Source organism: Oncorhynchus mykiss, chromosome 2 (genome assembly GCF_013265735.2).
Source record: "Oncorhynchus mykiss isolate Arlee chromosome 2, USDA_OmykA_1.1, whole genome shotgun sequence".
Lineage (NCBI taxonomy): Eukaryota > Metazoa > Chordata > Actinopteri > Salmoniformes > Salmonidae > Oncorhynchus > Oncorhynchus mykiss.
The window spans coordinates 59,453,002-59,471,636 of NC_048566.1; the positions used below are offsets into that span (position 1 = coordinate 59,453,002).

Sequence of the window (18,635 nt, forward strand, 5' to 3'; positions counted from 1 at the left end):
AGCTGATGGGATTCTCCTCTTTTTAATAGAGGACATCAAAACTCTGCTTTTCTCTCGCAATTGCATACCCTATAGAAATGTTGCGCAACATGAGCCCATGGGCTCTCACGAAGTGTTTGATTTAGATTTTTGATAACATTTGCATTGATTTCAGAGTGATAAGAGGGACAATAGAGTGCTGAGTACCAGGCAATTGGCAAGTTTGCTAGGCTACTAATGATCATCAGCAGCATCAGAGCTTGGAGAAGCCTAGTTACCATGACTAAATGGTTTATGTGGAATTTGACTGCGGTCATGAATCGTAACCGCCGGTGTGGTGGTAATATGGTCACCTTAACAGCCCTAACCGGCACTCCCCTTCGTTCTATTGGGAAATGTCCAGTCACTCCAGAATAAGATGGATGAGCTTGGTTCGAGAGTCTCCTATCAGAGAGATGAAAAGCTGCAATGTTCTATGCCTTGCAGAGACGTGGCTGGATGACTCTATGTACGTAGAACTCAGTGTTTCTCCATGCAGCGGCACGATCGGACGAAGGCGACCTCAGACAAGTCCAAAGGGGGAGGGGTGTGCCTCTTCATAAACAACAACTGGTGCGTTGCTGCAGACCCTTTTATCTACCAAGAGAGTTATCACGGTTGTATACATCCCTCCACAAGCCAACACCATGTTGGCACTGAACAAACTTTATGGGGCAATAAAAAAACAAGAAATCCGCTCACCCAGTCGCAGCATTTCTGGTGTTCGGAGACTTAAAACTGTTTTACCTCACTTCTACCAACACTTCTCATGCACCACTAGGGGGCGCTGAAACTCTAGACCACTTTTATTCTACCCACAGAAAGTCATATAAGGCCCTCCCTCGGCCTCCCTTCAGCAAATCTTACCATGACTCCATTCTCCTGCTTCCTTTTTACAAACAAAAGCTCAAACAAGAAGTACCAGTACTCGCTTAATACGGAAGTGATCTGATAAAGGAGACGCGAGGCTACATGACTGTTTTGCTAGTGCATACTGGGATATATTCCAGGATTCATCCAATAGCATTGAGGAGTTTACCACATGAGTCAGGGGCTGGTCATGACACACATCAACACCATCATCCCAGGACCCACTCATTTTGAATACCACCCCAACCGATCCACAGATGGTGCAATCTCAATTGCACTTCACACTGCCCTCTCCCACCTGGACAAGAGGGGAAATAACTATGTGAGAATGCTGTTCAAAGACTACAGCTTAGTTTTCAACAACATAGTCCCCTCCAAGCTCATCACCAAGCTGGGGATCCTGAGACTGAACACCTCCCTCTGCAACTGGATCCTGGACAGCCCCAGATGGTGAGGGTAGGCTGACCGTCAACACAGATTCCCTCAGAGGTGTGTGCTTGGTCTCCTCCTGTACTCCCTGTTCACCCACAACAGTGTGACACCGCACAACTCTAACACCATCATCAACTTTGCTGACAACATGAGGGAGTCAGCCTACATGGAGGAAGTCAGAGACTTGGCAGTGTGGTGCCAGGACAACAACCCCTCCCTCAACATTAGTAAGACTAAGGAGCTGATTGTGGACTACAGGAGAAACAGGGGAGAGCATGCCCCCATCCACATCGACGAGCTGTAGTGTAGCGGGTCGAGAGCTTCCAGTTCCTTGGCATCCACATCACTAAGGACTTAACATGTTCCACACACACCCGCACAGTCATGCCAAGGGCACGACAACACCTCATCCCCCTCAGGAGGCTGAAAAGATTTGTCTTGGGTCCTCAGATCCTCAAAAAGTTCCACAGCTGCACCATCAAGAGCATCTTGACTGGTTGCATCACCGCTTGGTATGGCGGTTGCCAAAGATTCCAGCCACCCAAGCCATATGCTACCGGACTGCTACCGGACTGCTACCGGACTATCTGCACTGATCCTCACTTGCACTGACTTTATACACACTCACAAGACTATACAGCCTCAATTCGTTGGGGCATGGACTCTACAAGGTGACAAAAGCATTACACAGGGATGCTGGCCCATGTTGAATCCAATGCTTCCTACTGTTGTGTCAAGTTGGCTGGATGTCCTTTGGGTGGTGAACCATTCTTGATACACACAGGAAACTGTTGAGTGTGAAAAACCCTGCAAACTGGTGCACCTTGCACCTACTACCAAATGCACTTAAATATTGTGTCTTGTCCATTCACCCTCTGAATGGCACACATACTCAATACATGTCTTAGTTGTCTCAAGGCTTAAAAATCCTTCTTTAACCTGTCTCCTCCCTGCATCTACACTGGGTTGAAGTGGATTTAACAAGTGACATTAATAAGGGATCATAGCTTTCACCTGTATTTACCTGGTCAGTCTGTCATGGAAAGAGCATGATGCAATGTTTTGTACGCTCAGTGTATATGCACACTATACTGTATACACACTCACTCACACACACATACACTGACAAAACCCACACACATTCACATACAATACATTCGCACCCACACACAACACACATACTGACACAACACACACACACACTTTTACACTCCTCATGTGCTGCAGCTACTCTGTTCTTCATTTTACTAGTTCGCTTAATATGAGGATTTTGATGCATAGCATTTACTTTTACTTTGTACCGTTACTCAAGAATGAAAATGTTGTACTTTTTCCACTGCTGTACTTAAGTACATTTAAAACCAAATATTTTTTTAACTTTTACTCAAGTAGTATTTTACTGGGTGACTTTTTTACTTTTACCTTAATAAAAAATGACTAATCTGATGACTAATGACTAATGACTAATGTCTGTCTGTCTGTCTGTCTGTCTGTCTGTCTGTCTGTCTGTCTGTCTGTCTGTCTGTCTGTCTGTCTGTCTGTCTGTCTGTCTGTCTGTCTGTCTGTCTGTCTTTGTCCTAGTATTCACCAAGTTGCTCCTCATCAAAAGCATCTTCCTCCAAGAAGTCCATGCCTCTTCCCCATCCTGCAGGCCTTCCTCAGCAATTACATTTTAGCACATAAGAAAGGGGATCATGAATGGAAGGGAATCGTCAAGATACAAGTTTTCAAATTGTTGACAAGGTGACAAAGTAACATTTTAAGGTTTTCACATTTGAGAAAACATAACATAATTTCATATCTGATAGTCCATAACTGAAATAATAGGATCATGTATGCCTGTAGCAAAGTCAAACAGCTAGACTTCCAGCCTGAAGTCAAACAGTGGCTTGGGAAAGTATTCACCCCCCTTGGCATTTTTCCTATTTTGTTGCCATAAAACCTTACACAACATGCCTACCACTTTGAAGATGACATTTTTTTTCAATTGTGAAACAAACAAGAAATAAGACAAAAAAAAAAAACTTGTGCGTGCATAACTATTCACCTCCCCCAAAGTCAATACTTTGTAGAGCCACCTTTTGCAGGAGTTACAGCTGCAAGTCTCTTGGGGTATGTGATTGGGATTTTTGCCTATTCATCATTCCTCCTTCCTTCAATTATGACAAGTTTCCCAGTCCCTGCCGATGGAAAAACATCCCCACAGCATGATGCTGCCACCACTATCTTCTTGGGGCGGCAGGGTAGCCTAGTGGTTAGAGCGTTAGACTAGTAACCGGAAGGTTGCGAGTTCAAACCCCCGAGCTGACAAGGTACAAATCTGTCGTTCTGCCCCTGAACAGGCAGTTAACCCACTGTTCCCAGGCCGTCATTGAAAATAAGAATTTGTTCTTAACTGACTTGCCTGGTTAAATAAAGGTAAAATAAAAAATAAAAAATCTTCACCCCGAGATGAGAGGTGTTAGGTTTGCGCCAGACATAGCGTTTTCCTTAATGGCCAAAAAGCTAAATTTTAGTCTCATCTAACCAGAGTGCCTTCTTCCATATGTTTGGGGAGTCTCCCACATGCCTTTTTGCGAACACCAAACCTGTTTGCTTATTTTTTTCTTTAAGCAATGGCTTTTTTTCTGGCCACTCTTCTGTAAAACCCAGCTCTGGAGTGTACTGCTTAAAGTGGTCCTATGGACAGATACTCCAATCTCCGCTGTGGAGTTTTGCAGCTCCTTCAGGGTTAACTTTGGTCTCTTTGTTGCCTCTCTGATTAATGCCCTCCTTGCCTGGTCCGTGAGTTTTGGTGGGTGGCCCTCTCTTGGCAGGTTTGTTGTGGTGCCATATTATTTCCATTTAAAATTATGGATTTAATGGTGCTCCGTGGGATGTTCAAAGTTTTGGATATTCTTTTATAACACTGATCTGTACTTCTCCAAAACTCTGTCCCTGACCTGTTTTGAGAGCTCCTTGGTCTTCATGGTGCCGCTTGCTTGGTGGTGCCCCTAGCTTAGTGGTGTTGCAGACTCTGGGGCCTTTCAGAACAGGTGTTTATACATACTGAGATCATGTGACAGATCATTTGACACTTAGATTGCACACAGGTGGACTTTATTTAACTCATTATGTGACTTCTGAAGGTAATTGGCTGCACCAGATCTTATTTAGGGGCTTCATAGCAAAGGGGTGAATACAAATGCACGCAACACTTAAGTACTTTTTTAAAATTTCACTTCACAAATTTGGACTATTTTGTGTATGTCGATTACATGATATCCAAATAAAACATCAATTTAAATTACAGGTTGTAATGCAACAAAATATGAAAAATGCCAAGGGGGTGAAAACTTTTGTAAGGCATTGTATGATCTTTCGTTGCATTTCAAAAGGCGTACTATTTTTTTAGGAATCATATCACAGTTAAACATACGAGATATCTAGCTAGCTAATAATAATTGCTACCCTCTCTTTCTTCTGGCTGGTAGGCTAGTAGCTACAAATCCAATCACAAGCCAGTTTGTTTTAGGTCTAATACTTAATGACAAATTTTCAATTTGAGCATTTTATTTTGTACAGTCATCAAAGAGAACAAAAAAAAAGACACAAGCTAAATCAAGTAGGCTACATTGGTCTGTTTTGGGTGACTGAATCTGACTGCAGCTTGATCAACAGTCAACAGGCTAGCTACCATTAGATAGCTCAGTCTTTGGTAGCTAGCAATCTAGCTAACAATTATCTGAGGAGACACTATAGTGGCCTGGAAATATGATGACATTGCTAAAGTAGGAAAGTAATTAGTAGGAAACAACTTTGCCATAGCTTGAAAAGTTAGTCAAAAATAGCTAGCTAAAATCCTGTTTTGTACCATAATCTTAGCCACTGTAATTAAAGTTATGCTGCATCTAAAATCAATCTGGCGACAAAAGGTTTCAGGCATCGTCCTCGAGAACGTTCAAAATAATATTGTGACGAAGCATGCAGCCCATGAATAGCATGTCCTCTACTTATAATAGAAAAATAACTATCTAGACACTTCATGAATGGTTGCTGTTGCTGCCTATTTCAAGATGCTGGGAGATCCACGTGTACCTAGCCTGATTTGCAATGTAGTCCGATGCAAAGTGTGCTGTGCAGGTGGTTCATCTGAACTTCTCTGACAGTTGATTCTGAAAAATAAATCGCAGCCAAATAAGATGAAGTGGTTGTTTTGGATTGAATACAGTGCAAGGCAGCCATACTGCACAATCTCTCATGCTTTCGGGCGGGACTAACACCAAAACTAGGAGGGAAGACACTGCTCTTACACAAAAAGGGCATTATCATAATTTCGACGTGTACCTAGCCTGATTTGCAATGTAGTCCGATGCAAAGTAGATATTTTTTTATTTTAAATGTTTTAATTTAACTAGGCAAGTCAGTTAAGAACAAATTCTTATTTACCATGACGACCTACCCCGGCCAATCACAGCCGGATGTGATTCAGCCTGGATTCAAACCAAGGACTGGTAGTATCACCTCTTGCACTGAGATGCAGTGCCTTAGTCCTTTGTGCCACTCGGTAGCCCAAGTAAATAATTTAACAATATTTAATTAAATGTTGCCTGAAGACTTACCCTCATCATTCCCTCTTGGCATTCGATCATTCACATTTCAGAAAAGACTGAATTGGAGATTATGAAATTGGGTTCAGCTGAGGAATGAAGCTGCATTTGGCATGACATCATAGGTCAGGTCCTCTGATTCACTCATGGCCTGTCCCCTTACTGTAGCTACATGTTCAGAAGGGGTGGAAATGAGGCTTTGACGCAAGTGTTGATTAGTGCACCAGTCAGGCTGATGTTCTTGCACAAGACAGATGGGTAATTTCATGTGTACAATTTCAAGGTGCCATGATGGAATTACTTTTGAAAGGCTTATTAGAACAAGGAAATTGTGATGCCAATACATGGATTTACCTGTCTGTTTACACTTGTGTGGATGTTTGAGAGAGAGAGGTGGGGAGAATGAGTGAGAGAGAGAGCCCGTTCTGTACCCGTATGTGTTTCTGAACAATAAATATGGTGTTTATTTTTGAGTGATTGCTGGTATAATGTATGCTTGCAGGTATTTGATTGTGGACCCACCTTTTCATCAAGCCCCCACAGTGCATTCAAGTAAAACAATTTCCCATAGGCTTATACCCCTCAATGCAGTGATCTGCCTCTGGGTTCAGATTGATTCGATTACGACCATCCACATGGACAAGCCTCTCGGGCGGCAGGCCTATAATAAATAACCAGCTACTAAAGCCCCATCAAACCCAATTCACTGAGTGGACACAAAATGGGGTCTGAGTCATACCTTGTAAAAGGTTGTCATCACCACTTAGTAACCCGACTTGACATGGAGATGTATCTCCCGCTATCTTTCTTTTCCCCCCTTTCCTGTCTATCTCATCTTCTCATCAGATAGCTTTTAGATAAGTGTTCGGATATCTCATTTCATGAGTTGTGAATATAACATCCTTTATTCAAAGACGGCTTCAATGAATAGTACACATGCCCTCTTTCTTCTTTTATCCCCAAGACTTGCTGAGAAGGAAAACACTGGTCAAGGATGAAGCAGTTAGAATCCACCAGCAGTGTTTATTTTTTTTAAAAATGCATTAGCTGTTATACGTGCAATTTCTTGCAGTTTTAATCTCAGTTTTAATTTTAAAGCCTTCATATGCTTTTGGATTGAGAGTTCAGAAGTTTGTGGGTGTGATTTTTTCGCATAATCACATAATTATTGATTTTGTGAGACTTGCATGCAGATCTCATGTCAGAGTACCACCTTTGGTTTCATGTGCTAACATAGTCATTTAATCACTGAGGAGTCCATTTAAGACAAGCCCTAATAAGTCTCTCCGAGGAGTCTTTTATTGTGACATTTGGCCAGAAGGGATATTTAGCCTTCAAGATGGCTAAGTATTTCCCAGTCCTCCCTCAGTCTGGGATATTTCTCACAGTCCAATAACCCTGCTGTAACCTAGAGCAGCTTCAGAGGAAGCATTACAAGGGCCATACAGCTGGTTGAATGCTCCTGCCCCTGGTAACTCCAGTCCATACCTCCAGTAGGGCACTGGTGGTACAGTACCAGCTCATAGATGGGAAGCATGATGGGCTGCTGTCTGCATTAATGCTGGAAGCTCCTTAGATACCCTTTTGGAGTAGCAGAGGGCTAGCCACCGCCCAGAGGCATGGGGGTTGTGTAACTGTGTTTTGACCCTTCTCCTCACCGTCACTGTAGTCGTATTTCATTAGGTCATGCTTTGGCGAAACTCTCCACCGGGAATCAAATCAAATCACATCTTATTTGTCACATGATTCGTAAACAACAGTTGTTGACTAACAATGAAATGCTTACTTACTCGTCCTTTTCCAACAATGCAGAGTTAAAAATAAAGAAAAAAATAAAGTGACACAAGGAATAAATACACAGTGAATGACGCATACTGACGTATTCTTGTCCAGATGCTGCCTCGCCTGCCTCACTGCTTCCCCGGAGATTAGGCTTGGTCCAGAGTAAGCAGAACTTCCAAATCTGCCGACTTGTTGAAGTAGAAATGTTCTTCCAAATCGAGGTTAGTGGCTGAGACATTATGTACAAACAAAAAGTTACAATCAGCGTAAAAAAAACACCATCACCATGAGTTACTCACATTTGACCTCGCTTAGTTGTCCCCATGGTTTTAGTTTAATTTAAAGGATCTGTGGAAACAGCTGGTTACTCACAGAGATGTTTAACCTGGCAAATAGTTTTAAAGCCCAGCACATTTCCTGACAGATACTGGCTCTGTGGTCACCGTCAATTTCAGTCACCCGGCACTGCCGCTTTGAATAGCATCTTATTGCGGTCACGTTCTTTGCCTCTCTTTAATTACTTTGGCACACACTCTTATCCAGAGCAACTTACATAAGTTTTACAGGTTCTCCGTGGGAGTTGAACCCACAACTCTGGCATTGTAAGCATCACACTCTACCAGCTGAGCTACACAGAGGAATATGGAGATAACTATCTCCTGTAATCTGAGCTACAGCGTGTTTTGACTCAACACCCTTGGGAAAGTCTGTCCAGGCTGCAACTCATTCATCATTGCCACGAGCAAATCCATTACAGGCCATCTCATCCATTATATAGATCTGTAGCGTGTGTTCTGGAGTCCATTTGCTGGCATTAGAGATGTTACAAAGCCATTGCTGTCAATTAGATCATATCCCGGACCGGTTACACACGGTAAGTTATAGGGTCTTCTTTCTTGGAATGAGCTCTCGAGAAATGAAATATTATCATGAGGGGTCATGATGGACCATAGACCTGGAACAGATGTAGGATTTGAGCCAATTTGCTATAGCAGGAAAATATTCCTGCAGGAAACGTCCTGTTGCTGCAGGAATATTTATGTGCATTATAATTATTAAGGATCGGAGCCTTTTTTTTTTTTTCGCCCAAAATGACATACAAGGATATTCATATTATTGACACCATTTGAATGGAAACACAAGTTTGTGGAAATGTGAAGTTCATGTGGGAGAATATAACACATTAGATCAGGTAAAAGATAATATAAACAAAAAAAAAACGGTTTTCAATTGTTTTATTTTTTTAATTTTTTGATATGCAAGAGAAAGGCCATAATATAATATTGCAGTTTAGCAGTGTGTGTGCAAAGTTTCAGATTGAACCAGGGAAGCATTGCAATACTGCACAATATTTTGTATCAAGTCTGCCCAAATGTGCCGAATTGGTCAATTGATACATTTTCAAATACAAAACTATAGAATTTTTTTTTTAAATGATATGGTAATCCAAAATGTAAGTTTAAACACTCACAGGAATGTCATACATGATGGATCATTAGCTTATACACTAACTTTCACACATCTAGATTGCCGGGCGGGGTGGGTATGGAGCCAGAAACAGCAGTGCGGTCAAACTGTAGACCCAAGTTCCTACATTTGAACATAAAAAATATATTTTATCAAACAAAATTATGCTACATTTTATCTCTGGGACACTGACAAATCAGAGCAAGATTACTGAATGAAGCACATTATTTACCTTCAGACGTGAATGTATCAAACCAGTTGCCGTGATAGTTTTTTGTTGTTGTGCACTCTCCTCAAACAATAGCATGATATTTTTTCACTATAATAGCTACTGTAAATGGGACAGTGCAGATAGATTAACAAGAAGCTTTCTGCCCATATAAGACATGTCTAAGTCCTGGAAAGTTTGCTAAGACTTACAATGTCAATCTAGTTACATTAGCGCACATTAGCATCAACCGTCCCGGTATAGGGACGCTGATCCCATATTATAGGCCATTTTTGTAGGGGGTAATACATTTTCTGTAAGGGAAAATCAAGTCTAAAATTTCAAAGGGAAAAATACAAACTTCAGAAGCCTTTTTAAACCTCAAATACACTACACATTTTTTTTTCTCCTGCATTGCAGGAAAGTTCTCCTGCAACAGGGTGACACAATTAAGATCCTACATCTGTACAAATGGAAAATTGTTTTCACCTTCACCAGAAAACACGTATGCATGTATCTCGGGACCAAGTACTGTATATGCTTCTCACATTTCTGGGCCTCTAAGCACTGATAAACTATTTGTGTAATGGACAGGTTTCTCTGAGTGAAGACTACCGGTTGGATCACTATGGTGTTGTGTCCTCTTAGCAGCGGAGTGTGATTTGTCCTATTATAGTTTTGCCACAGTCAAGGTGCCCTGTATGACATTAAGTCAACATTTCTCTGTAGATCACAGGGGACAGGAATGCATGGACAGAAGAAGAGGCACAAGTCGTTGCCACAGAACACTTTAGAGACCTAAACCATCCAAAGGCCTTCTCGGTTAATTTGTCTGTGTGCTCGTGTTGGGGGAAGACATATATTTATCTCAGTTCTGTGCAGTCTCTGCCAAGCCAGTTTTATTGTGTTAAACTGCTGGAGGGACTAAAGAAATACCTCAAGGCTATATAATTCAACAACATAAAGAAAACCTATGAAAACAACAGGTGTAGAATTTACAGTGAAATGCTTACTTCCAAGCCCTTAACCAACAATGCAGTTAAAAAAAAAAAAACTGTTAAGTAAAAAAAAATAGATAAGTACATTTAAAAAAAATAAAAGTAACAAATAATTAAAGAGCAGCAGTAAAATAACAATAGCGAGGCTATATACAGGGGGTACCGGTACAGGTTCAATGTGTGGGGGCACCGGTTAGTCGAGGTAATATGCACAGTACATGTCGGTAGAGTTAAAGTGACTATGCATAAATAATAAACAGAGAGTAGCAGGTCACCAGTGAGCTGATGGGAGATACGAATGAACAAACGGTCACCCCTCTAGCGAGTCGTTTCATGTGATAGCCTTTTTTATTTTTTTGCTTCATTTTTGAAAACTATCAAATATGTAGAGTATCCAATTCCTCTGTATTTTGTAAATAAGTGGTTATACAGGAGTAATGCATGACTAAAAGGGCTGTTAGTCCTTTCAATGCCAAGACATACTGTAGTTGTCCCCAAGCAGCATTCCATTTCATCTAAAGTTCTAAGCTTTATCTGTCTCTGTATTTGTCTATGAATGTCACAGAAACACACCATTCTAAATAGTTTAGTGTTCAAGTCATGTTCCCGTATCAGATACATTTGTGAGTCTGGAGGTGGTGGAAGTCTATGGTCACCTATCCTATTCTATGTCCATTAATATACGGCTGTGTTTGCACAGGCAGCCCAATTCTGATATTTTTTTTCCGCTAGTTGGTCTTTTTAACCAGTCTTTTTCTGAGCTGGTCTGATTGGTCAGAATACCAATTGGTGGAAAGGGCATCAGAGTTGGGCTGCCTGTGTAAACACAGCCTATAACTTTCACTATTTCTCCAGTTTCTGTTCGTAAAGGTTTGCCATTGGGCTTGATGTGTGGTGGCAGGTAGCTTATTGGTTAAAAGCATTGGACCAGTAACCGAAAGGCTGCTGGTTTGAATCCCTGAGCTAACTAAGTGAAAAATCTGTCGATGTGCCTGGATAAGAGTCTGCTAAATGACTAAAATGTACATACAATAGGTAAACTCTTTGTTTTGCACTGCTGTCTCCAAAACAACCTCTTAATTCAGAGAGGTGATTTAGTACAGATCAAAAATGTGCTGTCTAGTAAAGCAGCCTGGTCTCATAGACTAAACGTAACATAGTAAATGTAAATCCTGACACTCAAATGAGTATGATATGTTACGTTTTGTATGGTTACATAAGAGAGATGGTTTCTTAAGGCAAAAACTAAGGTAGGGTGGTTGGTCAGGGTGGATGTGTGGGTGTATAATGCAAATGTCTACCAACCAAAGATTGCAAGTTCAAATCTCATCACGGACAACTGTTGCATTTTTAGCTAATATCCAACTTTTCAACTACTTACTATTTGCGTGTGCTATTTTTCAACTACTTAGCATGTTAGCTGACCCTAACCATCACCCTTTTAGCTAACCTTCCCCAACCTAACTGCTGAATTGAACCCTAATCTTAATCTTAACCCTAACCCCTAACGTTAGCCAGCTAGCTAGAATTCATAACATATCATACATTTAGCAAATTCATAACATGTTGTACGTTTGCCTATTCGTAACATATTGCATATTTTCAAAATTCGTTACATAAAACACAAATTATAATCCGTAACATATCATACGAAATGGGTGATGGACATGCACAAATTAATACATACCATATGAAACGTGACATAGCATACTCAATGGAGTGTCTTGGATTTACATACAGAATAATATGAAATGGTCTGAGACCAGTTTGAATAAAGGACTTCCTTTTGTCGTTTCCCTGAAATATTTTAGATCCCTCTTGTATCTGTTTTAGCTAACGTTTCTCTGAAGTAACCATGTGCCGTTTGACATTTTAGAGCTACCTGAGGGAGTGTTGCACTCGATGCACACATAGGGTAATATGTGCTGACAGGTTTTCTTTAACATCCAGAAGTAGCCCTCCTAGTGATAACCACAATTAACCCTGTGACGTTAGTATTTTTCTTTGGAGGAATGCTGACTCACTTGCTTGTCTTAATCACAAATCTAGGTAAGCCAGCAGCCATACCACCCTGCACCTCTTTGTTGAGAAATCATTAAGACATGGATAAGAGAATACAGTGCCAGGCAAAAGTATTCATCCCCCTTAAAGTTTTTCCTATTTTATTGCATTACAACCTGTAATTGAAATTGATTTTTGGGGGGGATTTCATGTAATGGACATACACAAAATAGTCCAAATTTGTGAAATAAAATGTAAAAAATAACTTGTTTGAGAAAATTCAAAGAACATTTTTACACAGAAAAGTGGTGCCTGCATATGTATTCACTCCTTTTGCTATGAAGCCCCTAAATAAGATCTGGTGCAACCAATTACCTTCAGAAGTCACATCATTAGTTAAATAAAGTCCACCTGTGTGCAGTCTAAGTGTCACAAGATCTGTCACATGATCTCAGTATGTCTATACACCTGTTCTGAAAGGCCCCAGAGTCTGCAACACCGCTAAGCAAGGGGCACCAAAAAGCAAGTGGCACAATGAAGACCAATGAGCTCTCCAAACAGGTCAGGGATAAAGTTGTGGAGAAGTACAGATCAGGGTTGGGTTATAAAAAAATATCCAAAACTTTAAACATCCCACAGAGTACCATTTAAATCCATTATTAAAAAATTGAAAGAATATGGTACTACAACAAACCTGCCAAGAGAGGACCACCCACCAAAACTCACAGACCAGGCAAGGAGGGCATTGATCAGAGGCAACAAAGAGACCAAAGATACCCCTGACGGAGCTGCAACGCTCCACAGCGGAGATTGGAGTATCTGTCCATCGGACCACTTTAAGCCGTACACTCCACAGAGCTGGGCTTTATGGAAGAGTGATCAGAAAAAAAGCCATTGTTTAAAGAAAAAAGTAAGCAAACACGTTTGGTGTTCCCACCAGGGTGAATAGTTATGCCAAAAGGCATGTGGGTGTCTCTCCAAACAAATGGAAGATGAGACTAAAATGTTGCTTTTTGGCCATCAAGGAAAATGCTATGTCTGGCGCAAACCCAACACCTCTCATCACCCCGAGAACCTCATTCCCACAGTGAAGCATGGTTGTGTCAGCATCATGCTGTGGGGATGTTTTTTTTTTTTTTTAATCGGCAGGGACTGGGAAACTGGTCAGAATTGAAGGATTGATGGATGGCGCTAAATACAGGGAAATTCTTGAGGGAAACCTGTTTCAATCTTCCAGATATGAGACTGGGACGAAGGTTCACCTTCCAGTAGGACAATGACCCTAAGCATACTGCTGAAGCAACACTTGAGTGGTTTAAGGGAAACATTTAAATGTCTTTGAATGGCCTTGTCAAAGCCCAGACCTAAATCCAATTGAGAATCTGTGGTATGACTTAAAGATTGCTTTACACCAGCGGAACCCATCCGACTTGAAGGAGCTGGAGCAGTTTCGCCTTGAAGAATGGGCAAAAATCCCAGTGACTAGATGTGCCAAGCTTATAGAGAAAAAAGGTGGCTGTACAAAGTATTGACTTTGGGGTGGTGAAGAGTTATGCACGCACATGTTTTCTGTTTGTTTGTCTTATTATTTGTTTGTTTCACAAAAAATATTTTGCATCTTCAAAGTGGTAGGCATGTGTGTAAATCAAATGATACAAACCCCCTGAAATTATATTTTAATTCCAGGTTGTAAGGCAAAAAAATAGGAAAAATGACAAGGGGGATGAATGCTTTCGCAAGCCACTGTAGTTGGCGATTAAAAAGGCGAGCTGCAGTTTGTTTTGGGGTAATACGGTTATAATAGGGAAACTGTGCTGTCTTGGGTGTGGTCTCGGGTTGCAAAGCTACCGGTAATTTACCTGACTCTTTGGTAAATCTATGGTAACTGTAATAATTTACACTTGAATAACTTGTAAAATGTATTCATATATAGTATATATTTTTGATATCTGTGTCCATATTCTCCTTGAGTTTCTTGTGGATTGACCAGATGGTTGTAAAGAAAATAGCCTAATTCAATTTGAAAAATAATTCATTATTTTCAATTAACTCTGCAAGTCTTTCAACTATTGGCTTATTTCTGAACTGCGTCAAAACCAGTTTTGCGTCAAAACATTTGCAGCAAAGACACATGGACATTGTCAATTAACAAGCGTATTAATATAAAGTATATTTCATGCTGAAACCCTTACATTAAGTTCCAATGGTATTTACTAAGTTGATGGTTTATATTTAGGATAATTTTTGACTGTTTTATTTCATTAAAACATGTTTTTAAATTCTCTAATGATTGTTGTTTATTATATTTTACATGTCATAATTCCACACACAGCCACTAGATATCGTCATAAAAAAAAATAAAAAAAATATGGAAAGTTACCCAAATTCAGGTAGTTTCCAGTAATATGCCCTCCCTTTGCAACCCTAGTGTGATTGTATGGGCTAGTTCAGTAGTTCTGCTGTGGTCTGAAGAATACCACACATTGGTGGTGGATGAAGAGACTCAATGCAAAGCCCTTAAAAATCAATAGAAATTAACATTGACCCCCCGCTCCCTTTTGCACACTCACTGTTTGTTTGTTACCTATGCATAGTCACTTCGCCCCCGTCTACATGTACAGATTACCTCAACTAGCCTGTACCCCTGCACACTGACTCGGTACCGGTGCCCCCTGTATATAGCCTCGTTATTGTTATTCTTACTTTTAATTTTAGTCTACTTGGTAAACATTTTCTTCGTCTTGGACTGCACTGTTGGTTAAGGGCTTGTAAGTAAGCATTTCACGGTAAGGTCTACACTTGTTGTATTCAGCACATGTGTCAAATAAAGTTTGATTTGATTTGACCTACTCTTTCCATGACATAAACTGATCAGGTGAATCCAGGTGCAAGCTATGATCCCTTATTGATGTCACTTAAATCAGTGTAGATGAAGGGGAGGAGACAGGTTAAATAAGGATTTTTAGGCCTCGAGACAATTGAGAAATGTATTGTGTATGTGTGGGTGAATGGGCAAGACAAAATATTTAAGTGCCTTTGAACGGAATATTGTAGTAGGTGCCAGGCACATCGGTTTGTGTCAAGAACTGCAACACTGCTGGATTTTTCATGCTCAACAGTTTCCTGTGTATATCAAGAATGGTCAACCACCCAAAGGACATCCAGCCAACTTGACACAATTGTGGGAAGCATTAGAGTTAACATGGCCAGCATCCCTGTGGAATGCATTTGACATCTTGTAGAGTCCATGCCCCGACAAGATGAGGTTGCTCTTAGGGCAAAACGGTTGCAACTCAATACTAGGAAGGTGTTCCTAAAGTTTGGTATTCCTCCCTTTACTCATGTTATTGTACTATTACAGTTGGTTTCATACTTTGACTGACATCTTCCATATGCTCCATGTTTTTAGCTCCATAATATCTCCAGGGTCTACCCACTCACACACACACACAGACACACAAGCACTGTTGTCACACACAGTGATTGGTGACAGCGTTTTTCTTCTTGTTCCATTCCTCAGACAATTTTACTTTCTACTCATCCCAATGTACTCATGTGTCCTGACACCTCTGTGGTTGATTGGCCAACCCCTTGGGCCCTGGTTCACCCGGGCGTACTTGGATTTGTACAGTATGTAGTATATGTAATTGATTATGTTCTATTCAATTCTATAATGTTTCTTCTGTAGTGTATTATGTTGTGCTTTTATGTTTTTTTGTTATGTTTGTGGACCCCAGGAAGAATAGCTGCGGGATATGCAACAGATATTGGGTATCCAAATAAACTAAATTAGATCAGCTGAGGACCTGCTTCCTGTCATCCCACTGTGTGATAATTGTGTGAGTGATCGGAGGGGGGGGGGGGTGGGGGGTGCTTCCGTGGGTGATTGTGCTGTACAGTGTGTGTACAAGAGCAAGTGTGCCTGAGAGTCTATGTGTCAACTTTTAATGATATCTTGTCTTGTAAGTGTTCGCTGTGTGTGAGTGGCTATACATGTGAGAGTATATCTCTGTGTGAGCTGTGTGACTACAACAAGGAAAATGAACAGCAAAGATTTTCAAGCTGCAGAAGAGGTTGTCTGTGTAAGTGACCACCCATACCCCTAAGTGTCTCAGTGTGAGTGAGAGACCCACTGATTCCACTGATCCAGAATCAGCAAACTGTGCAGCAGTCTGATATGCTCCAATTACACTGTGTGTGACGGAGGCAAACTCTGTAAGAGGCCTGTCAATATCCAGCAGTATTACCCACCATGTCACTATAACAGATCCAACCTCAAATTGTCCGGCGAGTGAGTCTCATTCCCCGTTCTAATTGAGGCAATATGGAGAGAAGTAGTTCTGCTTCATGACACAAGTGAATGTGTTTCTGCTCCCTCAAGGGAGAAATGGTAAATGCCAGTGAAATGCCACAGGTGTCCATCTAGCTGAACTTTCATAACAATCTGGCACTCAGTGGACCATCGTACAACCCAGTCAATAGATCACAGCTCCTCCTTTGATATTTAAACGAGCGCAGTGTTTTACATCTACGCATCACTACATCTCTACGTCTCTTCTTTAACAAGTTGTAGTGTCAATCCAGTGACCGTAACAAGCGCAATCCCAGAAAATTTTGGCCTGGCTCCCATTTTGTTTGATCCTGGGTGTCACCATTCTGGTGAAAAACAGACCTCTCTCTTTCTCTAACGGCACCTGTATCCATGTCTTGTTTGTATGCTAACCCCAGCACCCAGCTGACTCTTGAGAAAAACGGAATCACTTCAAACATGAGGATACTGGTAACACAGACTGTAACCCAGGCAAGGTTCAAACAACAAGAGCCCAATATCTGTCAGTTACTGTGTACAAACAAGGACAGTGGCTTGTGCTTGCACAGGTTGCATAAGACAAGGACCTTGAAACGATCTTGCTCCTGATAAGGCTAATCGTATACAATACATTATGCTGTGATCCAATATTGATTGGTTGTTAGCAGACAGGCCTTTAGACCCTTTGACCGCAACACCAGTATCCGAAGTATGTACGCCCCGGTGTTTTGCTTGCAATTATGGTCACAAGCAATCTTTCAAACATTTGTATTTTTAATCTCACTCACAAATGAGCTCCAGCTCACAGATACCTTGACATCCCCTCTCCCTCTATTCCAGTGTTTTATCTCTCCCTGTATGTTACATCGAGTGCAAGCAGTTTTTTCACTCTCCACCCAGGTAGTAGCACAGACCACTACAATGATAATTGGAAAGTGATTGAGAGCATAGAGGGATACATTTTTCCAAATGCGCTGCCATATAAATTTTCCGCTAAGAAGAGGCCAGAGTTTAGTGAGCCATTGAGCACACCACAAATTTTAGGGTGGAACAGAGGCTCACATAAATCCTGCTACATTACTTCCCTTAAGGTAATAGGGGGCATAACATTGCATTGAGAATGGCACTAGGGAGACACCGTGCTTTATCTAAATTCAATACATCACCAAAATGATTTTTAATTTACCATCTGTGTAAGCGCTGTACCGGGTTTTCAGAGGGCAGAGTGACTTGGCCTTAGACCTCTGAAATCTGATAGGATAGTTCAAGTGAGATCGTCATCATCCTCATAATGACCACACTATTATAGCTGATTATAAATCCATAATAATACATATATTATCACCTAATGTTGTGTTAGATCTTTTTATCAACTTAAGTTTTGAACTTCTATTTGCTATTTATGGCCTGTAGGCCTCATTGACCTGAGCTCATACAACTTGTTTTTGAGTTTAAAAAAAAAGCATAATGAATTGATTATTTTGACTATAGCAAATACTCAGATGAAACATATCGGGCTATTTATCACATACTACTTTGTGTCAAATTTTTAACAAGGACTCTATCCTCCTCAAAGATATGATCAAGAGCCTCACATACGGTATATTGTTTGGTCATTGTGCTGCCACAGAATGAATTGTGAGCAAGGCCTCAAAAAAGCTTTATATACTAGAGCTGCGAAAAAAGTTACATATTATTGAAACAATGTTGTGATTGTTTGTGAGAATGCCAACAGGTGTGGTTCCGGTGGATGAAAATATTCTATTGGGGAAAGGTTCCTGTGGAGGTTTTCATGGCAGCCAAGGAGAGTGAGGTGGGTTAGTGTGTGCGCGCACGCTCAAACACACATGCTGATGATTTGGCATGTGCCTGTACTCAATTTATACTCTAATTGTAGTCTCACCCATTCATTTCTAATGACCAGTCATTTCTGACCGGGAACACCACAGGTGTACAAAAGT

General features: G+C 40.9%; 1 protein-coding gene across 2 annotated transcripts in view; it reads left to right on the forward strand.

The window, feature by feature from the left end:
- Nucleotides 1-18,635, forward strand: part of LOC110492752 (metabotropic glutamate receptor 8) — a 241,073-nt gene that overhangs the window by 50,825 nt on the left and 171,613 nt on the right. The gene's annotated exons all lie outside the window — the stretch shown is intronic.